Genomic DNA, 24159 nt, shown 5'->3' with positions numbered 1-24159 from the left:
CGCCAACACTGAAATATTCTGGTCGCTACTGAGTGATCCAGGGACCACTCGTGTGGTTGGAACTGACGACTGAGTCGATCCGCCACTACATTGTGAATGCCTGCCAGATAAGTGGCCCGGAGTGGTTCAGGGCCCAGCCCCAAATCTGTGCAGCTTCTTGACAAAGGAGATACGAGCCCGTACCTCCTTGTTTGTTGACGTACCACATGGCAACTGTGTTGTCCGTTTGGATTAGAACAGTCTTATATGAAAGGCAGTTCTTGAATGCATGCAGCGCATAACATATAGCTCGAAGTTCCAGAAAATTGATTTGAAATGTTGCTTCGAGTTTTGTCCAAGTCCCTTGAGTTTGGAGAGTGTCCTTTGTGAGCTCCCCAACCCAAGGTGGATGCATCTGTAGTTAATGTTATCTGTGGGACTGGTTTTTGGAAGGGTAGGCCCTTGCGCAAATTGTCCTTGTTTACCCACCAAAGTAGAGAAGAACGCAGCTGGTGGGTTACTTGAATTGGAGAATGCAGTGATTGAATGGCTTGGATCCATTGAGATCTTAAAGTCCACTGGGTTACTCTCATGGCGAGCCTTGCCATAGGAGTGACATGAACTGTGGAGACCATGTGGCCTAGTAAGGTGAGAAACTGATGGGCTGTTGCCTGTTTTTTTGAGTAAATCGAGTTTGCCAACAGGGATAATGTTTCTGCTCGATCCTCGGGTAGAAAGGCTCTTGATAGGACAGTGTCCAAGTCTGCACCTATGAATTGAAGTAGGTGAGATGGAGTAAGGTGGGATTTTTGATAATTGATGAGAAAACCCATGGAGTGAAGTAGGGAAATTGTTCGACTGAGAGAGGTGAGAGCTCCCTCTTGAGAGTGACTTCTGATCAGCCAGTCGTCTAGATATGGAAAATCATGGACACTTTGCTTGTGCAAGTGTGCTGTTATTACTGCCAGACATTTGGTGAACACTCTGGGAGCAGAGGCAAGGCCGAATGGCAGGACTCTGTATTGGAAATGTTGATGACCCATCATGAAGCGTAGATACTTGCGATGAGGAGGGAATATTGGAATGTGAGTGTAAGTATCTTGTAGATCCAGAGAACAAAGCCAGTCTCCTGTTTGAAGAAGTGGAAGCATGGTGCCTAGAGAAACCATCCTGAACTTTTCTTTCTTTAGAAATTTGTTGAGATTTCTGAGGTCTAGGATGGGACATAGGCCTCCGGTTTTCTTTGGAATGAGGAAATAACGTGAATAGAATCCTCTTCCCTTCTGAGACCGGGGTACCGGCTCTACTGCCCTGGCTTTCAGAAGGGTGGATAATTCTATTTGTAGTTGAAGTCTGATTTTCGCTGAGATGAGATTGACTTGGTGGAAAATCTTGGGGAATTGAGATGAAATTGAGTTGATATCCTCGATATATTATTGATAGGACCCATTGGTCCGATGTTATTGATATCCAATTGTTATAAAATTTGGATATCCGGCCTCCCACAGGCAGTCCCGGCTGAGGATTTGAGTAAAGGCACAGTTCTCTGGATGAAATTTCAAAAACCAGCAGCAGGTCCTATTTGTGGAGCAGGCTAGGGCCTAGCTGCTCTCTGTTGCCGTGGTTGTGGTCTTTGCTGGGTTCTGGAGGGCCTGGGTCTAGATGCAGGAAGGTAATATCTGCGTTTGTGGTAGAAAGGCCGTCTGGTGTCTTTCCTTGGAGGTCTACGGCTGGTATGTGTGGAGGGATCCTGTGGGAGGGAAGATAGCTGTCTTAATGTTTCTGTGTGCTTTTTTAATTGAGACACAGCATCCTGTACCTTGGATCCGAATAAGTTGTCTCCTAGGCAGGGGAGATCTACTAGCTTATCCTGCACCTCTGGTCTAAGGTCTGAGGCCTTCAGCCAGGCCCACCTCCTGGCACTGATGCCTGACGCAGCCACTCTTGAAGCCGTCTCAAAGCCATCGTAGGCAGCTCGAACTTCATGCTTTCCGGCTTCTAAACCCTTGTTTATGATAGCCTGTGCAGTCTCCTGGTATTGTGTGGGGAGAGATGGAACAAACTCCTCAATTTGTTTCCAAAGATTTCTCTGGTTCTGGGTCATATAGAGATGATAAGCTGAGATTCTGGAATTCAACATTGCACCTTGAAAGACCTTCCAGCCCAGGGAATCCAGGAACCTATGGTCTTTACCTGGGGAATTTGATGAGTGGACCCTTGTTCTTTTAGACCTTTTCTGCGCTGATTCCATGACCACTGAGTGGTGGGGCAATTGTGGTTTCTGATATCCAGGCGTGGCTTGTACAAGGTAAGTACTATCCATGCGCCTATTTACTACTGGGACAGAACAGGGATGTTCCCAGAGGTGGTGTTGCAGTTGCAAAAGGACATCATGTATAGGAATTGCAACAATTTGCTTTGGAGGGTCGACAAACTGGAGAACCTCCAAAGTCTGTTGTCTGGTGTCTTGTTCAGCTTGCAATTTGAAGGGGATGTAACTCCTGTTGGAGATGATTTGGTTGAAGTGGAAGGCGAGGGAAGGAGTTGAAGTTGGAAAAAAAAGTGAAGTCCTCTGGAGGAGATTGTTTCCTGGCATGTGGTGGTGATGGGTCAGACATAAAGGCTTCTGAGGATGTATCCGAAGCGGTGTCAGACCAAGTGTCATATTCCTGAGTTTGATGATGATATGTAGCAGACCTAGGAGGAGGAGGAAGACCAGAAGGTCCTGGTAAAGGGTCTTCGTCTTCTGGATCCTCTTCTCTAGAATCAGATGGCAAGGAGGCTAATAAATCCTGGTATCGCTTAGTAAGGATACTATGCAGCGCTGCTTCTGCAGAACCCGAAGTCTCAGGAAGATGTGGAGTTGTTGGCGGATGTTTTGGCATCGAAGATTTCAATTTAGTTGATGCTTTCTTGGCAGATACCGATGTCTTTGTACTGTATTGTAGTGTCGATGCCGTAGTGTAGATGGATATCGGCTGTGAAAATCGATGAAGTCGTCAACATCTATGTTTGTAAAAAAGAGAACAATCGATGTGGGAATAGTCATCGAAGACATCGATGGAATCGATGTCGTTGACAATGAGGTTTTCTCCGGCATCAAGAATACTGCGGGTGATGTCCCCGGCACCAAAATTGTCATCGGTATCGGTGCTATCGGCATCGGTGACATGAGTGTGGAAGACATCGCCGGCATCGGCGTGGTCACCAGAAGTTGTGTTTTCAAGGCTTCCATCACTGCTTGCCTGATAAGCGTGGTTAAGTCTTGCGTAGTAGGTAGAAGTATCGGCACCGATGGAGGCGTCGATAGCAGTGACTGCGAAGGCGGGACCGGAGTAGGCGCGGCTGGCAACGGTAGATCCGTATCTTTATGCTGCTTCGCGCTCGGTTCCCCCGGGGGGGGGGGAAGCAACGGTGATGCAGAGGGTTGACGATGTCGATGTTTGTGTTTAGGCCGTGGTTCTGTGACTGACCTTGGGGCTGGCGATGCTGCATCTCCGGATCCTTCCAATCGTCGTTTTTTTGAGGGGGAGTTTCTTTGTAACTCCTGTTGGAGATGATTTGGTTGAAGTGGAAGGCGAGGGAAGGAGTTGAAGTTGGAAAAGATGTGCCATCTTTTCTTGCCGAAGTTTTCTACCCTTCGGAGTCATCTCCTGACGTTGTTGGCATGAGGAGATATCGTGTTTTTCTCCTAGACTACACATTCTAGATACGGGTCTGTAACTGACATGGTTCGATTACAAATCGGGCATTTTTTGAACCCTGAAGCCATGTCAGTATCAACAGCCGTCGATGAAAATTCTGTGAGAAAAAAATTTTGTTTTTACAATGTAAAAACGCTATCAATTTGTCACTGTCCGGTGACAAAAGGGAGAGTGAGATCCTGAATGGGTGAGAATGTGAAAAAATAATTGACTTTTCAGTCAGAATTGTGAGTAAACTCACAGGGCTCCTATCTCCGCGATACTTACAGCAGCGTGGAAAGACGAAGACTAGAGTGAGACCCCTGTGGCAGAGAATATCATGGCATGCTGGGCATGCTCAGTGGCCTCACAGTGCCAGTCAAAAGTTTCTAGAAACTTTGACAGAAGTTTTTCCCGCGATAGGGCTCTGTCAGTGACGTCACCCATATGTGAGGACTAGCATCCTGCTTGTCCTGGGATAAAATGTCAGTGTGTTTGAGCATCCCTTGAGGCATTGTCAGGTCCATCACCGTGAAGTGTTTGAAAGAGTGTGGTAGCAAGACACTGCTGCAATCAGGCTGTCCCTCCAAAATCAGTAGCAATGGGTTAAAAGGAAACTACTGCAGGTGATCACTATAAAACTAAGATTACTTTAGAGGAGCTAAAAGGGTCTATGGATGAGACAGGGGAAATTGCTGTGCAACAATTTCAAGATTACGCCACAAATATGGCTTGTATGGGGAAGTAGCAAGGAGGGAGCCACTGCTGACGAAAAACCATATTTTCTGTATAGCATTTGCAAACAAATATTTAGGGGACACTACATGCACATGTGAAAAGGATTTGTGGTCTGATGAGATGAAAATAGAACTGTTTGGTTTCAATAATAAGCGATGTGTGTAAGGTTGATGTGATGTGCTGTTTTACCTAACACCATCCCTACCATAAAGCATAGTGGTAGCAACATTATGTTGTGGGGATGCTCGGCAGCGAGGCTTGTGAAAAATCAAGAGAAAAATGGTACAAAATACAGGCAGCTCTTGGAAAAAAAAAAACCTTTATCAGTTTGCCACAGACCTGAGACTGGGAGAAGATTCACAAAAACAAAAGCAACAATGGAGTGGCTCAGCAAGAAGAAAGTGAAGGTCCTCAAGTGGCCCACCCAAAGCCCAGATCTGAAACCAACAGAAAATCTGTGGTAAGACTTATAGTCCACAGACAATCACCAGCCAGCTTCAAAGATCTTGAGAGTTTCTGCCAAGAAGTATGGGCAAACAAACTGCACCATCCCACTATGCAAAATTGGTAGCACATCCTAAATAACTCATGGCTGTTATTGCTGCAAAAAAGACCCAAACATTGAGTCATGAGGTGTGAAGATTTCTACAATCAAGACTTTTGGGTTTTTTATATTTGGAATATTTCTATAATTGGGGCAAGACAGCATTTGGGAAGAAGGAACAGAGAGCAGAGCTTCTCAGTGGGCTTTTTTTTCTTCCTGCAAAAATCTTTTTAACCTGGATATGGTGACGTGCAGAAAGGAAGTCTCATGTGTGCTTCTCTGTACCAATGACCCCTGTTTCAGGTCCCATTGAAAAATTCACCATTTCCTTAACAACAGCCAAATAGTGGAGAAGATGCCCTTGACAGTGGAATCAGACTGTACTGAGTTGCTTCCATCTGCTGGCAAGATCATACTCAATTCTGGGGATCGCACATCACCGGTCTCCTCTGATGATATCTCTGGGTGACCAGGTTCTAGTGGGAGCTACTACAATGCAGCATTGTTCTAGTTTAAAAGCTGCTCTCTCCCCTTTTTAAAGGTTAAAGCCAGCAACCTAGTTCCACACTGGTTAAAGTAGAGCCCATCTCTTCGGAAAAGACTCCCCCTTCCCCAAAAGGCTCCCCAGAATGATAAGATTGAAGATCAAAGGGATGACGGCAGTGAAGATGTAGCTGAGGAATTGGGTGGGGATAGGGTCAGAGGAACAAGTAGTGAATATGGAGGAAAAGAGAAGATGAGCAGTTTCCTCCACTGTGACTTCAGGAAAGGAGGAGCGTGTGGCAGAGTCTAGGGGAAGGGGAGAGAAAAGAAGTAGGGGAGAGGCAAGTAAAGTTGACCTGAATGAGTACTCAAGGCTAATATTGTGAAGTAGTTAGCTATAGTCTTGGCAGAGTGAAGGGAAGGAGGGAGGTGAGGGAATTGAGTGAGGTAAAGAGATGACAAGGATTGGATGTGAGACAGTTTGTCAGTTAGACATAGTAGTCTTGTTTGGCAAGTGCAATAGCAGAATGGAAAGTGATCAGCATCAGTATGAATTTGAAGCGTATGAGGTCTACATAGGTACGGGATATTAGCCAGAGGCATTCTGCAGAGTGGGAACAGAAACATAGGCAACAAATTCTAGGGGTGAGCCAAGGCTGGGGTTTAGCATGCCTTACAGGACAGGTAAGAGGAGAGGAAAGAGTGACCTAGGCTGTAAAAAGAAACTGCTTTTCAACAGATTTGGACAATGTCGTGGAGGAATGGAGAGACCAAACAGCAGTGGAGAAGATACAAGGGTCAACAGTTAGAAGATTCCTAAAGGTCTAGGTGGTGAAAGGATGAATCGGGGGTGGGGTGGGGGGGTGTGAGGAGGATTTAGTGTGAAAGTTATCAGGTAATAATCTGAGACAGGAAGAACCGAGGTGGTGAAGTCTGAGAAACAACAGTTGTAGGAAGCAAAGACTAGGTCAAAGCAGTGGCCATGTTGGTGTGTAGGGGTGGTAGAGCAGAGTTGGAGATCAAATGAATAGATTAAAGAAAGGAGTTTTGAGGCATAACAGGTGGAGGGGTCGTCCACATGGAGGTTAAAGTCACCAAGGATAAGGGAAGGGGAAGATGGGTCAATGAAGAAGGAAAGCCAGGAATCGAAGTCAGTGAGAAAGGAGGGAGATTTATCAGGGGATCGTTAGAACAGCTACCCGGAGAGGTAGTGGAATGACTAGGTGGATGGAATGGGCTTCAAAGGAAGAAAAAGAGTTGGATTGAGGTGGGAGAAAGGGCTGAAATCTACAGGAGGGAGAGAGCAGAAGTCTAACATCATCACCTCGCTGGCGAGGTTTGTGGGAGAAGAGATAACCACCATGACAGAGAGCAGCAACTGAAGCAATGCAGGGGAAAGCCAGGTCTCCGTTAAGGCAAGGTAATGAAGAGAAAGAGAGGTAAAAAGGTCATGAATAAAGGCAAGCTTCTTGGAGATAGAGTTTGTATTCCTCAGGGAGCACAAGAAAGGAAGAGAAGAGGGAGAAAGAAGGGGAATAATGATAAGACTGGAGGAGTTACAGCTTGATATTGGATGATGGGGTGAAAATTGTCTTGAAGGGCCAGGATTGGGATTGAAAATAGGAGGAGAATACAGAGAAGATATGTAGAGTTGTGCCAGAAGCAATAAGGATGAGATAATGCCCAGGATAGTAGAAATGACACCAATGTAGTCCAGAGCAGTGGACAGTGCAGATGACAGAATGGCAGGTGAGATCAAGAATGTAGGGCTAGGAGACGGTGGACTTGATAGTAGTTGTGGTTTGCAGCAGGGAATAAGATTAGGGAGGGTTAGCATCAGGAAGAGAAAATATATTGGCGACATGGGGAATAAGAAAAAGCCTACAATCACCTCAGAACCTGAGGGTGGTGTTCTAAATGGAAAATATCAATTATTCTTTGTGAATCTAATTTAGTTTAATTGTATGATTATTATATGTATTAGCTATTACAGAAAGGTAGATCCAAGGTAGGTGGGACTAAAGTCCTAGAGAAAGCAGAAATAAAAGATAAAACAAGAGCTGGATTGCCTCATTTTCTTTGCTCACTCCTGTTAAAGGATAGAATACATAGCTGCACTCACACTACCACAGTTTACCTGTAGTATATCTGGGTCTTTTTGACAAGCTGTTGGCCACATTACAGTTGCAGTATTCTGGACCAGTTAAGATCATTACTACACATAAATAGTCAGATAGGGCCACCCCACTGTTGATTGCTCTCCACTGGCTGCATATCAGACTGTAAATGTAGTCTAAAATTCTATTACATTTAGAGCACTTAAGCACTTTGTACCCTCTTACTTAACTAAATAGGTTGAGTACTGCTCCCAAATAGTATTATGATCCAGTCAAGAATGTCACCTGGTTTTTGCCTTCAGTTTAATGCCAAAAATTAATCATCTTTTGGGAAAGATTCATCGACAGGCCTCCACTGAGGTGGAATGCATTACCAGGGGATTTAAGATTAGAAAATTTGTTATTGAGACAAAAACTGAAAGGATGGTTCTTTAACATACTGACAATTTAAATTCTTAGGTTTTAGGTGTGGGTTATTATGTATAGAGTGTATTAGTCTATTTGAGTAATTGTACTGTTGGATTTGATGTATTAGGCATTGTGCTTCATCTGTGGATTGTTTTATTATAAACTGCTGAGTCTTATCAGGGAATAAAAGTCAAATTGTATAAATAAAATATCTCTGGACCCCCTTAAATCTATTCCAGTACTGTGGCTGTCAATGCTAGCAAAGATTGCCATAATGCTATAATCCTCTGAGAATATTAGCGACACACCAGTTGAGAATCGCTGGACTAGACTAACACTTCTGTTTGGACTAGTGTGAGGTAAGGATCTGGACAGTGTCACATGAGTATCTGCACTCATTGGCAAAAGTGACTGGTTGTCAAGTTCTTTAAATTACAGTTAATGTAATCTGCTTAAAAGTGCCAAAAAGTGGAATATAAATAAAGAAATATATTCTAGTACAGATTGGAGAAATGGAAATCAACAGGTGATCACCACATCTCAAAAAGGATATAGTTGCATTGGAAAAGGTACAGAAAAGGGTGACCAAAATAAAAGGGATGGAAAGGCTCCCCTATGAGGAAAGGCTATAAAGATTAGGGCTATTCAGCTTGAAGAAAAGACCACTCAGGGAGAATATGGTAGAGGTCTATAAAATCATGAGTGGAATAGAACAGGTAAATATAAATTCGTCATTTACCCTTTCAAAAAAATAAAAAGACTAGGGGACACTCCATGAAGTTAGTAAGTAACACATTTAAAACAAATCATAGAAAATTCTTTTTCATTCAGTGTACAATTAAGCTCTGGAATTCATTGCCGGAGGATATAGTTAGCATAACGTTTGGACAAGTTTCTGGAGAAGTCCATAAACTATTAACCAAGCAGACTTAGGGAACAGCCACTACTTATCACTGCCTAATAGCAGCTTGGGATCTATTTACTGATTTGGATCTTGCTAGGTACTTGTAACCTGAATTGGCTACAGTTGGAAACAGGATACTTGACTTGATGTACCCACGTTCTGACCCAGTAGAGCAATTTTTTATGTTCTTAAGATAAGATCTTGATAAATCGGAAGATTTTTCCATATAATGCAATCATGCAGTGCAGCATGGACAACTGATGCCCTTAACGAGTGTACCGGTGATCCTTGTTTGATCACCCTATTCAATAGGCACTTGAACTTCAATCGGGGTAGGGAAACCTGATCCTGGAATGTCACAGTTTTTCAGGATATACACAATGAATATACATGAAGTATATCTGCAATGCAACTGATACTATATATTACAAGCTATAATAATAGCTGGCTGTGCAGAATTGGTGCTCCTGCACTGTTTAGAAAGCTATACAGTATAAGGCCTTCTGACCACTCTTACACTCAGTTACCCTCTTGCTGCCATTGTACAATGGCAGACTTATTATGGGACACCTAGTGACACCCTTTTAGAATCACTATGCAAAGAAAAGTTATTACTTCATTATAAATCACAGATAGTTACTGCCATTCGTGCAATACTACTAATTTTCTACCAGGCTAGTCATCACCTTGTAATAATTAAATGACCTGATTTGGACCCCTTTTCCCAGGCATCTTTGAAACTTTGGAAAGATATAAACCTAAAAGTTTAGATGACACCAAGCTACCCTCCCACACTTGCTGTCTTCCTCTGATCCCATTCCGACTGGCCTCAGGAACAGAATCCAGGTACAAGCTAAATGTATAGTCCAAAGTCATTTCAAAACTAGCCCAATATTTCAAAGGGAAAGCAATCACATTTTTTGGCAATGTGTGCAATGAGCAGGAGCCCCTTCCCTAATAAACTGAAAAACAATAGCAGCTCAAAGAAATTTTTAACTTACAAGCCAGCAAAATAATTTGAAAAATGGCAGGAAACTGCATGTGTGCACTGCCTAAAATTCCATATTTACTTGAAACTGAGGACTAGGGGAAGTGTAAGTATATCAAGCTGCCTGCATTCAGTTAGAGGAAGTGGAGTTTGTGACATCAAGGGTAGTGGTAAGCACTTAGAAGGCAGAGCTTGCATTTTTACTTCTTGATCCACCGGCCAAAGAAAGGAGACAGAGGAAGGCAAAAGGCAGTGTTTGCTTCGTTACTCCTTGATCCATTGGGCTGCATGAGTAGTGACGATGCTTCAGAAACAGAAGAGAACAGAGGTAACTATCAGGGGCCTGGCTAGTTGCAGGATAATGGCTTCTCTAAAACCTCCAAGGTTTGCAGGACTCATGTTTTCAATACTTTCTTTCTAAACAGAGCCAACAGAAGTGCAGTCAAAATGCAGCCAATAGTGGTGGTTCGAGGAGGAGAAGAATTGTTTCAGGATTTAACAAGCTCAAGACTTAAGAAGGGGCAAGAGTTATCATCAGAATTAAAAAAAACTTCTTCAACAATTGCCAAGACAAAAATATTTTTTTTCTTTACACGACAGAAGAGTTCAACATTATAGTTACTTTTCATATCCTTCATATCTCTTTACTCATGTCACATGTGAGGTTTGTTTCTTTGCCTTTTATTTAAAGAACTGGCAAGTGAGCTGAGGAGTGAAATCAATTCACATTACACACAGAGGACTCTTGACTAAAAACACAGGCAAATGTAATATGTATAACTTTACTGTATAGCTCAAATGGCAGAGGTGGCAGTCTGTAAATCAATTCTTTTTGGCAAGTTCACTGTAGAGAAGATGGATTTCCATTCAGAGGCTCCAGACTTCTGTGGATTGTCCAGTACTTGCTCTTTTCATGCTTACTTCCTGATTCCACCATAAGTTCCGGTCACGCATACATTTTGGTTCCATAAAGCACTTCAGAATATAGATCTAAAAATAAAACAGGACAGGGTTGGAATACTCTAGTAATTAAAAAAAATAGATAGCCCAATGGCTAATGCATTGAACCGTAAATCAGAAACTCATAACGGATTCCTGAATTAAGCTCCTTGAGTTCACTCACATGCCCTGTGCAAAGGAAAGCTCTAATGATGATGCTTGAGGGTCACACCAATGTGCTGTAGCTCTCTATAGGGAGCAGCAGTTTGCTCTTCAAGCCAGAGGAAGTTGCAATAATATTCATCCTCCACGTGAAAGTTGAGTATTAGAGAAACTAGAAAATTGTTGGAGGCCATACATTACAGCCTCTTGATGCTCCCTGAAAAGAAAGCCCGACGTGCTTTTCAAATTAATCCATTATTGAGCAACAAATCCACCATTCCACCAATAAACAAGAGAAAAGAGAGTAATTTTCAAACTTTGCTGGAGGTAAACAGCTGTAAGCCTCACTAAAAACTGCCCTTTCTACAATGTTCACAGCATGTGTACTTTTACTCATGACAGAAAAAGGGTGAAGTAAGGTCAGGGGAGGGAAAGTCCACAGGGATACATTCAAAGCAGTTGCAAATATACATGCTCAGAGTACAGCCCCTACTTCTAGATGGCCCATATTTCAAAAAGAATTACCACATAGGGTTTCCCTGTGAAAATGTTTATGCAGGCCTGCAAGTTCTGTGGGCTGTTTAGAAATTGCTCCATAAATCTTTTCATTCCAAAATAGTGTTAATCGCACTTTTGGAAGATTCAAGAGCAAGTGTGTCTCCAATGAAATGTGCTTAAAATGTACAGAAAACAATAGGAGCCAGCTTAAAGTAGGAAGAATCATCAAAAGCCCCAGTAGTTATAACACAGAGTGTTAGACAAGCTGTTACTTGTGCAACCAAAAGAAAACTGCATCCAGTATGTACTCGAGATTACATCAAAACATCAAAAGGTCATAAGCATACTGTAGGCTTTAAGATAAGGACATCTGGCCTCAGACTTCTCTCATTATGTGAGCATGGGAAGAAACAAAAGGGCACTACACATAGATGTACAAATGTAGCAAATAACCATAATTTTGCTGTGTTACCTGTAGAGTAGATATAGGCAAAAGGTCAAGAAAAATACTGCAGTAACTTCTGGATTTGAACAAAGTTTGCATCTGTTAGACAGCACCATAGACTAAGTAAATCTGAGATGATATCAATTTTGAAAACAATATAATGTAATGACATCACAAAATACAGGTATAGTTAATTTATGTATGGAAAAATTAAAAGGAGAAAATATGTAAAAATGTGATTTGTTCCTGTAAATATTATGCAACAGACAGGGCAGGGCACATCTTATCTGTATTTTTGCTATGTTTTTCTGTATCTCTGCTATTGCTGATTAGCCTTTCTTTCTGTGAATATGTGCTGAAACTGACAAGTTCCTAATAAAAAAAAAAACCCACTAATTTTCTAAAGATTGTCCCTTTGTGCGATCTGAGGAAGAGAAAGCGCCTGGCAGATGGAATCACAGATTCAGGGACATATATTTACAACTTAGCACTTTTATTTATTTTATTTATATATTTAAAATATTTATAGACCCAGCTCTCCAAAAGTAGGGGCCTCAAAGTAAATTATAGTGAAATGTCCAGTTTAAACAGAAAGTCAGCAAACAAGTTGTAGACAATATCTTTTTATTGGACTAACTTAAAAACCTCAGTGACTAGTTTTAAGTTACCCCAATATAAAGGTCTCACCTACAAGTTGTTGACTTTTATTTCTCATATTCAGGTGGACTAATTTATTTAAAAAGTCTTTCATTATAGCAATCACAATGCTGTACAGTTTAAATGAAACCTATGTATTTAAAAACTCAGGAAACCATGCCCTAAACTAATATACATAAATGATAAAACCTTTTCAGCAGACATCATCTTATGAACAAAGCAGTCTCTCCATACTCCCAATAATCAAGCCAACACTAACCTACAAAAAAAACTTGTTTTTTCCTTCAAAATTCTAGTACCATTATTATTCTGCCTTCCAAATACATGGGTATATTTCCGAACTTGGAGCCCATAGACCTTTTTTAATTCTAAATAAATTAAAATATTACTCAACCCAGCATGCACCTGCTTATTTGACGGTGCGTTCAACAAGTAAAACCAGCTTCACTAACAATGCCCAAACTCAAAAGATACAATGAGTTTATTAAGCGAGCTTTAATGCACATGTGTAGTTTGCTTATTTTGAATGGAAGGTCATACTGGTATGGGGGAGGGGGGGCAGATTGCAAAGGGGAACCGATTCTGCACTAGCACTTGGAGATAACTACACCTGTGCTTCTGGACGCACAGTGGCAAGCACGGGCTTTGCGTTTCCATGGCAACCGCAAGCCACCGGCCTGGACAGTTACAACAGATGCTCGTTCCATCATCGTGAGCTCAAGAGCCGACCGAGCACCGGTTAACCTCAGGACTTAAGGCTCAGAGCGACCCCCAATCCCGTTGCTCTCTTCAGTGCCTCAGGCCATCCAACTCTGACCGACCAGCCTCAATCAGCTGCCCTATCCCGCCTCTTCTCTCCACAACAGCGCATAAAATAAAAAAATACCATATTCAAGTTATTTTATCTGCGCTCAATAATGCTTCTAAACACAAACCTTACTTTCTCTTCACCGCCAGGAAAGACTACGGCACACTGTACCTGGGATAGGAGCAGCGACAACCGCAAAGCGCATGCGCAAGATCATTAGTGCCCGCGGGACCGGAAGCGCCCTTTGGATTCAGACAAGTTCTCGCCGGTAGGCTGCCTGTGACGTTTCCGTGCTGGTACGCATGCGCAGCGCATCCGAGCCTCCTTCCCCCGTGCTTTACGATGTTGGCGGCTAGAGGTGGAGCTGAATGTGGAAGTGAGGAAGCAGAGGGTCGTGGGTCATTGTCGGCGACAGCGTGATGGAAAGCCGGCAGCAGGAAAAAAGCACTAATGAACTTAAAAAGCAGGCTAGCTTGGCGAGAAAATTACCAAATTGGTAACATTGGCCCAGGCTTCTAGGTATACCAACTCACACCAGGTCAGCTGAACGGGCTGTTCCAGACCTTATTTCACCGTCAGTGTATGCAAGTTCTTTAAGACGAATTTTCAATCCTGCCTCCTCGGGAGACACCTAGCCAGTCAGGTTATCCACAGTAAATATGCATGAGATAGATTAGGCACACCTGATTGGTTAGGTGTATACCGAGGACTGGGGTAAGAACCCATGTTGTATGTAACGAAAGGCTGAAGGACATAGTACATGCCTGCAAATAAAGACCAATTGGCCCATCTAGTCTGCCCAGTTATTCCAGGCTGCACTGCTAAAAATGTATGCTAATTGCCAGCTATAGAAGCTTGACTGCTCACTACTCATCGTCAGTTTTTATTTATTTAGATTTTTATACGCTGCTTTTCAGTGCTTCAGAGGATACATTCACGTGCTAGGCAAGGGAGGGTAAAATGACTTGCCCAAGGTGTAACAGTGCGATTTGAATGCTGGTTTCCCTGGATTATAGCCCCCCCCCCCCCCCCCCGCACTAACCACTAGGCTATTTCACTTCTCTGGTTGTTAGTCATCTTAGATAGACGGATTAAGAATAGTAATTTGTATACTTAGCACCCAGTCTCCCAAACCCCCATGTTTTACCACCATGCTTTTGTAATAATCTAAACAAAACTAGCAAGACTATTGCCCAAAAACTAGTAAGGGTGTTACCCAAACATGCAGCTGCCTAGGTCCCCAAGGTCTTGCTTGACGGTACTGCTTGGTTTCTGGGATCATATGGAACTATAGTGAGGGAGGCACAATGGAATGCAAGAAAATACTTTTCCACTGAAAGGGTGGTGGACACGGAGCAGATGTCCATTGGAGGTGACAGGAGACAAAATAGTGGTAGAATTCAAGCATACTTGGAACAGATACAAAGGGACCTTAAAGGCGAATTTTAAAAGCCCTATATGCGCCAAAGCTGGGAGATAAGCTAGAATCTTGGGCAGGCGTATGCCACACAAATTTTTAGAAGTGCTCGGGTACACGTGTATCTCCCGGTACACGCAAAATGGAAAAGACAAAAAAAGGGGCCGATTTGGGTAAGGACATGGGCGGTCCAGATATGTAACATGAAATGTGCACATAAGTACTTACATGCACAAGCGCACACCAGGGTCCTCTACCACGTAACTTCTGTTGTGGATGATATGTAAGTAATGAAACCAAAAAAACAAGGCTAGTTAGTGGGATTTTAAGAGTTAGGGCTAAAAATGCAAAAGGGAAGTACATTAAGTCGGGATTAGGAAGTCCTAACCTTTCTGGGGAAACTGGTAATTGTGTCAGTATGCGTATCTAGTAAAATCCCCAGTCTTACGCAGTAGAGCCGGCATTTTCGCGCACATGTGCGTTTCCATATAAAATTGCACACACATACAGCCAATTTTATACATGCATATACGTGCGTATGTTATAAAATGACCGTGTCTCTGGGTGCAAGCTGGCATACACGAATGTACACCCGCACGGCTGTTTGAAAGTTACCACCTTAGTGACTGAGGTGAAGGTGAAAGGAGAGATAGAAGGAAAAGCCCACAGATTGAGTAAAACTAATGACAGCACAGTAGGTAGGCAGAAATGTGCTGATTGGATGGACCATCTACTGATGTTTATATTTCTTTTCATAATTCATTCACATTTTTTAAAAACTGTATTCACTTGCATCATGATTAAAATAGGCTGGAAAAAGAAGTTAGGGAGTGTTAGCTCTAGCGTCCGAGGGGGCAATTTTTAAAACGATTTATGTGCAGGAACTCTAGTTCTATGTGCATAAATTGGCTCTGGAAAATCATCTGGACGGGGAAATGTATGCAAGGAAATCAAATGCACATATACTTTTCCCCACACTTGTGGCAGGTATTCCAGAGGGCGGAGCTGGGTTGGAAAGAATTTACATGCATGCTTTTGATTTTCAAAACTATGTGCATAAATGTGTATGCAGAAAGTAACACCTGCATGTTTTTCAGTGGCTAGGAAATTGGCTTGGGGAGAGAGGCTAAATCAAAAAAATATGAGAAGAATCGTATATTGTCACACCTTCTATCACAATCTCCATCCTTTTCCTATATACATTTCCAAATGATCACTTACTCTGTTCAGACTTTTAGATTGTCCAACTTTCACATTGCCATGTGTGCAATATATGTCCATGTACTTTTCTATAGCAAAATGCTTTAGCTTTTCCACCTCTGTTCTTCCCCTTTCTGATCATCCTCTGACAACCTTTCCCCCCACAGTCCTGCCCTGTCACCAAGCTATTGATGCTTGCATCCTTTCTACTTTGCTCTCATATCTCTTCTCTGCTACCCTATCACAGTCTGTTGATAAGGCATTTTGTTCTGACAAAACCATACTTTCAACTGCTTTAGATGCTCTCATCCTTCCCCTCCTAACCTTTTGAAGCCTAGGGAACGCCTACATTTACATAATTGTTGTGTGTCACCAACCTTCATGGGGCAGGTAATGTGGACATGGAGATAATTCATATGGACAAAAGAAGAGCTAGGGAAGCACTGAAAATTCCACCAGTCTCTCTTCCAGATGAACTCCTCATGGTGGGTAAATTCCTTCTATGTAGAAGTGCAATAGAAGGGAGAAGTTGGTGTATGCAGGCTTGGTTAGTTACCGTACCTTGGCTGCCACATGTTGCTGTCAGAGCTCCTCCACTGCTGCCGCAGTATGGAATCTATCAAACTTTTAGGATCCTACCAGGTACTTGTGACCTGGATTGGCCATTGTTGGAAACAGGATACTGGGCTTCATAGACCTTTGGTCTGACCCAGTATGGCAAATTTTATCTTCTCAAAGTGAATCACATCAAGTGTGCAGTGCACACTCTTTCTGTCTCACTCAGAATGGGGATAAGACATGCTAAAAAGGAAGAATCAGAATAGGGAAGGTGAGGAGCTGTGTGCAGTGTGTGTGCCGAACAAAGCAGGACCCGGCTGCCCATTAATTACCACACACCATCAGGGTCGGTGGAAGCACTTGGCAAGCTAGGCCTGGGCCTAGGGCGCTGCCCATTAGGGGTTGCTGCTGCCGCTCACAAGCCAATGAGGCAGGGTGAGGAGGCCGCTTCAGGGGCCTCACGCTGCCTTCTCCCCTGTCACGCCACCCTCCCCCCAAGACTCACGAAAAGCCCTGGTGGTCCAGTGGGGGGCTCAGGAGCGAGCTGCCACTCCCAGGCTGTCGGCTGCCACTAACCAAAATGGCGCTGGTGGCCTTTAGCCCCTACCATGTGACAGGGGCTACCGGTGCCATTGGCTGGCCCATGTCACATGGTAGGGGCAATGGCAGGTTTATTTTATTTAATTTTGGGTGGGAGGTGCAGGAGGTGGGGGAGTTGGGGCTGTGGCCGGGGGGGGGTGGCACAAGGCAGAAGGTGCCTAATCCCCTTGCACCGACCCTGCACACCATGGCTTATGCTGTAGCTAGGAAGAAGACACGTGGTCTGGATGATTACACTAGTTCTCAGAAAGGAGCTCCTACACATTAAAGAGCCACTGCTGGTAATTCTTGTCACTGAGAGCAGAACCCAGGTGCTGATCTGGATTTGAGCATCATGCAGTGGTGACTTTTCTGTGGCATAAATGTTTAGGTCTGAAAGTGCACTGGTTGGGAAACCCTACTGTAGAGTGTACCAAACTCCAACCTTGATTTGCTACAAAATGTATTTCCTACATTACTATACCCACTGTGCAGAATACCTCAAGTTGAAGACCTGTTTATATACTGACTTCCTACACTTCAAATTCATGATCACATAAGAACATAAGAAATGCCATACTGGGTCAGACCAAGAGTCCATCAAGCCCAGTATCCTATCTCCACAGATCCCATGCTACTAATGCATGCAACAAGCAGTGGCTATTCCCTATTGATTAATAGCAATTTATGGACTTCTCCAGGAACTTATCCAAACCTTTTAATAACCTAGCTATACTATCTTCCCTAACCACATCATCTGACAACAAATTCCAGAGCTTAATTGTGTGCCGAGTGAAAAAGAATTTTCTCTGATTTGTTAAAAATGTGCTACTTGCTAACTTCATGGAATGCCCCCTAGTCCTTGTATTATCTGAAAGAGTAAATAACTGATTCACATTTACCCATTCAAGTAATTTCAAGATTTTGTAGACCTCTATCATACCCCCCTCAACCGTTTCTTCTCCAGGCTGAACAGCCCTAACCTCTGTAGCCTTTCGTCATAGGGGAGTAGTTCTATTCCCCTTATCATTTTGGTTGCCCTTCTCTGTACTTTCTCCAGTGCAACTATTATCTTTTTTTGAAATGTGGCGACCAGTATTCCACACAGTATTCAAGGTGCGGACTAACCATTTGAGAAAAACAGAGGCATTATGACATCCTTTGTTTTATTTGCCATTCCCCTCCTAATAATTCCTAACATTTGGTTTGCTTTTTTGATCACCACGCACAGTGATCCAAAAATTTCAATGTGATATCAACTATGACGCCTAGATCTTTTTCCTGGGTGGTAACTTCTAAAATGGACCCTAACATCGTATAACTACAGCATGGGTCACCTAGTAGTTGTCCACATTATATTGCATTTGCCATATGGATGCCTAGTCTTCCAGTCTCACAAGATCCTCCTGCAATTTATCACAATCCATTTGTGATTTAACTACTCTGAATAATTTTGTGTCATCTGCAAATCTGATTACTTCACTCATCATACGTCTTTCTAGATCATTTATAAATATATTAAAAAGCACCGGTCCAAGAACAGATCATCAAGGCACTCCACTGTTTACCTTTTTTCACTCTGTAAACAGACCATTTAATGCTCTCAGTTTCCTTCTTTTAACTAGTTTTCAATCCACAAAAGGACATCTCCTATCCCATAACATTTTAGTTTTCTTAGAAGCCTCTCATGAGGAACTTTGTCAAACACCTCACCTCCTTCCAATCTTGTCACGGCCACCCTGGTCAATTTGATGATAACCCCAAGGTAAGAGAGTGAAAGGGTCAGGAGCTGGCAGGTCAGAAGTGAGGTCTTCTCATGACCAACCCCCTTCCCTTCAGGTTGAGCCCTCCTGTGCTGGTGACTGACTGGTCTTATAGAGAGCGGTGCACAGTGTCAGGGACAGGACCCCACTGCAGGCAGCGAGGGGCAAGAGGGTGCCCTGGCCACACTGAATACAAACAGTGTGTGCACTGACAAAACAGGGACAGACTGATAAGCAGAGGGCAACGTTGGACCACAGAGAAACAAGGACGAGACTTGCAGGAATAACAACAGATGGCACAAAGGAAATGGAAAATGGGGCCACTGGCAGGCCAAGACTGAACAGCTAGGAAGATGCAGGCAAGGATGGACACTGGGAGACCCAACCACAGGACAAGGGCAAGCTAGGAACACGCTGGTGAGATAGTTCACTAAGAGGCCTAAGCCAGAACAAGAGCAAGGCTGGGAACACACAGGCAAGGAATTCCACCTGAAGACCTAAACAGAGCAAGAGCAAGACGAGGAATACACAGGTAAGGAACAAGAACAAAGATACCAGGCAAAGAATACTTAGTCAAAGAGCTAAAGGTAGAAAAAAGATTTCACGCTGAGGCAGGGAGTAACCTGTGAGGGCCGGTTTTATAGGGCTGGCATTGTATCATGCAGCCTTCAAGGTGAAGGCTAGAGCAGGTCCAAGTAGCTCATTGAGGACCTCTGCTGGCAGGGGGCCACCTAGCAGTCAGCCTTGTTACAAATCTGCTATTATGTTCACTAAGCAAGTAAACTATATCCGTCTGATTGACACTTTTGCCTCCAAACCTCATTGTCTCTTCACCATACTTACCTCTCTCCTCAAACCACCACCTCTGCTTGCTTCTCATTCACTGTTTGCCTAGTCAATGACTGATTTCACAAGATTCATCTTGCATTCTCCATCAGATGCCCTCTACCTCTTCCACTTCGCTCTTGTAAGAATTCTTTGCTAAGTGCTCCCCCAGCCTACAGGTGGCATGGGGATCCTTTTTAATTGTCTGTCTAGTCCTCCCAGCTCTTTGCTCCTCACCTCCCTGGTAGCCATCTTGTTTCCTATATGGGACTGTACTTATACTGAGGCAGTCTCAGCAGTCAGTTGCCAGAGCTTGGTCCTACCTTCCAGTCTTTGTACCCTGGTTCTCTTGCTGTATCCAGAAGATTATATTCACTTCAGCTTCTTCCTTCAATACTCCTATTTGTTCTACCTGGGCTTCATGATTTCTGGTTTGTTCCTGTTCCTTACACTGTCCAAGACCTCTTGTTCCTTATCCGTGCCTGGACCTAGCCCTGCTTTGTATGCTTCACTGGCCACCAGCACCGGAGGGCTCAACCCGAAGGAAAGGTGGCTGGTTTCTCTATTGGTAATGGCCTGGACTTGACTCCCCTGGCACTTAGCTGCTTGTTCCTGGGGCAGCTCACAGACAACAACCATCACTGCTCCTCTTCCATCCCTTTACCTTCTACTACCCTTTGCTCCTTAGCCAGTCACAAAGAAGGAAACTGGTCATCTTCTCTTCTGTTTCAAATTCACTATTTCTTCCTTTAATCCCATTCTCACCCAACTCCTCAGCTCTATTTAAGATTCAGATAACTTTATTGGCATGACAATTTTACATGTTGCCAAAATAGTATTTTCCCTTTAGTCATCTCCTGATGCCTTCATACATGCTCTGATCACATTTTTCCTTAAAAACTTTCACTTGACCCTACCTGCCCTGCTAACTTTTGTCTTCTCTCTCCTGCCATTTCCATCCAAACTATTTGAATATACTGTCTACATCTTCTTTCTTGACTTTCTTGAATCTCCAAGCCATTCTCAGTCTGCTCCTATCTGGCTTCCATCTGCTCCATTCCACTGAGACGGCTCTTGCCAAAGTTTCTAGTGACCTCTTCATGGCAAAGGCCAGTAATCAATCCTCATCCTCCTCAACCTATTCACTGCTTTTGACACTATTATCCACAGTCTACTCCTTGAAACTCTATCCTCATTTGGATTCTAGAACTCCATTCTGTCTTGGTTCTCGTCTTATCTTTCCCATCACACCTTTAGTGTATCTCTTGCTGGATCCTTCTCCTCTGCTAAGCCATTATCTATCGGAATGTCCCAAGCCTCTTTTCTGGGCCTTTTTCTTTTCTGTCTTCACACATGTTCCCTTGGCGCTCTGATCTCTTTCCAGAATTTTCAATCCATTCTTATACTGAAGACTCCCAAATTTATCTCTCTGCACCGGAGCTTTCACCTGGAAAGTCACCTGTAATTTATTTTTTCTTTATTTTCTTGGCAAAATATGCCTGTAAATAAATTTGAAATGCATAAAAAAAATTGTTTCCCAACTAGTGTGCCATACCATGAAGGTGTGCCTTCAGATCTGATCAGATGTGCCATGGAAAAGTCACCACTTCGTGATGTTCAGATCTAGACCAGAATCTGGGTTTTGCTCTCAGCACCTCACAGAAAAGAGTCACCAGCAGTGGCTCTTAAACATGTAGGAACTCCTTTCTGAGAATATGTATAATGCATTCCTCGTCTTCCTAGCTATAGCATGAGCCCTAGAGTATGTAATCAATAGGCAGAATGCAGGGCATGGATAGCCAGGCCCTGCTTTGTTCAGCACACACTGTGCGCACAGCACCTCTTCATCTTCCCCCTCCTGAGCTTTCTCCTCTGAGTTCTTCCAGTCTCTGTTTTAATCCACACATATATTTAACAGGAACTGGCCCCCTCTCTCTCTTTATTTGAGAAATCGGAAGAGAGACTGGAGGGGCTTTCAACACTTCCCTAACTCTTATTTTGGCCATGTCCGCACTGTCTGCTCCATGATGCCTAATGTGCCACTAATTTTTATTAATAAATTTGTGCCTTGAGAGTGCCAGATTCTATTATACAAGTGGTACACAAAACATTGCTAAAAACATGTCATTTCTGTATAACATCACCAAAATCTGCCCGGTCCTTTCTGAACACACTAATAAAACCTTTATCTACTTTCTTGTCACCTCTCACTTGGATATTACAGCCTCCTGTTGCTTACAAGTCTACAGCTGAATCATCTTTCTCCTCCACTGTTTATTTAAAATTCAGTTATATGATTTACCTTTCTTCAGCATTGTTACAGCCAAGTTACCCCTCATCTATAGTGGCCCGCTGAATACAGAAACAGATAGCGAGCCACTATAGATGAGGGGTAACTTGGCTGTAACAATGTTGAAGAAAGGTAAATCATATAACTGAATTTTAAATAAACAGTGGAGGAGAAAGATTTAAAATACATCTTTCCTACTAGTACATTCATTCTGCTTTTCCATGTTATCTCTCCTCTCTTATCTTGCCCACACCCCTCCTCGTGACTTCTATTCGTCAGGCAAACCACTTCTATCTGTGTCCTCCTCCTCCATCATTCTAATTCCAGACTCTGCACTTTCTGTCTTGCTGCACTGTTTGCATGGAACGGGACATCCTGAGTTGATGCATCTTGCTCCCTCCCTGGCCGTATTTAGCTCCCACTTAAAGACCCACCTATTTTACACTGCCATTAAATCCTAAAACCCCCCCCCCCCCCCCCAACTCTTCCGGATCGAGCCCTCTCTCTATTAAGCATGTTTTACTGTAATAGGTAAGTGATTAATAGAAAATTGTCTTGACTGTGTCTCATCTAGATTCTAAGACCCATGTATTTGTACAGTGCTGCATATGCCTAGTAGCACTATAGAAATGTGTAATAGTACGTAGTAGTACTAGTAGGGGAGGAGGCAGGCAGAAAAAAACAGGTGGAGTGAAGGGGATTCCACAGGCTGCGTCTCCTATTTTCGGAACTTGTGGGACTGTTCTAAGGACAAGTGTTCCTTATTGTTATTGACTTTTCTCAAAGTGGTGAGATGTTACCCTAGTCAGGACAACTTCTGCAAGTGCAACCGTAACCATATGATGCTACTTGCAATGTATGGAATTCCAGACATTATCATGTAAGATAATGGTACCACATTAATGTCTGATGAATTCAAGACATTCTTGAGCAGAATCCAATTTGTCATTTAATGATGCACTGTTTCAACCTGTGCAAAATGATCCAGCTAAGTGAATATACAGATGCGTAGAACAGCAGAATGAGAGCCAGGAAAGCCAGGGTTCAAATCCCACTGATATTCCTTATGACCTTGAGCAAGACACTTCATTCTCCTTTGCCTTAAGTACAAACTAAGGCCCTGATTTACTAAGGCTTTTCTCTCATTCTATGTCTATGTGAATAAAGCTTAGTAAATCAGGTCCTTAGATTGTAAATGCTCTGGGGACAAGGAAATACCTGCTGTAGCTGAATGCAAATCATCTTGAGCTAGCAATCAAAAGGCATGAGCTAAATATAAATAAAGAATGAAGATTATTGATTGAGATTGGTCAACCCAACTTGCTCATTTCCCAAAAGTACATATAACATCATTAACAACAAGATGAAGAAGTCCAGCAGAAATGATCTACATTTGCTTAGATCACTTGCATTCAGACTGGACTACAGATTTTGGAAATAAGATTCTACTGTTGTTTGCAAATGTCAAAGGCATTGCAAAAATTTGAATCGATGATCTGCTCTTGAGCTCTGGAACAAAGTGGGAAGCAGGTGCTATCATACAGGTGCCTGGCCTTATTTTCTAAAATGCAGGAATGCTTTATGGACTAATCTGGTGCTGTCATGTGATCAACTCAATGATTGTGAGCCAGAGACCCCATCAAAATAAGCTATGGTGACTGTCCAAGCAGAAAGCCCTGGATTAACCATTAATATAAATAACATAGAAACATAGAAATGATGGCAGAAAAAGACCAATTGGCCCATCCAGTCTGCCCAGCAAGCTCCCACACTTATTTTCCCATACTTATCTGTTTCACCAACCACCAAGTTCAGGGCCCTTGTTGGTAACTGTTTGATTCAAGTTTCCTGCCATCCCCCGCCATTGATGCAGAGAGTAATGTTGGAGTTGCATCAAAGGTGAAAAATAAGCCCGTGTTTAAGGCACTAAGGAAAGGAGGACACCACAGCGTGTTAAAAATTTGCATTTTTTCTATTGCCCCCTAGTTTTAAGTAAATAATTTGCTTATATTGCTTACTGCTGTTTAGTGTTAGATAAATAACATTTTAAAAATTAGTATTTAATATAGTTATGGGGTCTGGCCTGGTGGATGGCCTGGAAGAAAACTGAATTTTTAATCTATTTCACCTTCAGCGCTTATTGAGTCTTAATGTCTTGTCAGTTAAGCAATGGA

General features: G+C 43.0%; 1 protein-coding gene across 10 annotated transcripts in view; it reads right to left on the bottom strand.

Annotated features, from left to right (window-relative positions):
* DNMBP (dynamin binding protein) overlaps window positions 1-13967 on the bottom strand; it is a 244578-nt gene extending 230611 nt beyond the window's left edge. Inside the window, exons 1-3 of one of the 10 annotated variants that reach the window (XM_029610066.1) lie at window positions 13887-13967; window positions 10968-11162; window positions 10631-10834 (exon numbers count right to left, since the gene is read on the bottom strand). The gene's annotated coding sequence lies outside the window, so the exon portion shown is untranslated. Of the gene's footprint in view, window positions 1-10630; window positions 10835-10967; window positions 11163-13480; window positions 13762-13886 lie in introns of those variants that run through there. The other 9 variants (XM_029610063.1, XM_029610064.1, XM_029610065.1 and 6 more) reach the window with 9 other exon arrangements.
* Window positions 13968-24159: the final 10192 nt, after the last annotated feature.

This window comes from Rhinatrema bivittatum, chromosome 7 (genome assembly GCF_901001135.1).
Source record: "Rhinatrema bivittatum chromosome 7, aRhiBiv1.1, whole genome shotgun sequence".
Classification (NCBI taxonomy): Eukaryota; Metazoa; Chordata; class Amphibia; order Gymnophiona; family Rhinatrematidae; genus Rhinatrema; species Rhinatrema bivittatum.
This window is presented reverse-complemented; position numbering and strand designations above follow the sequence as displayed.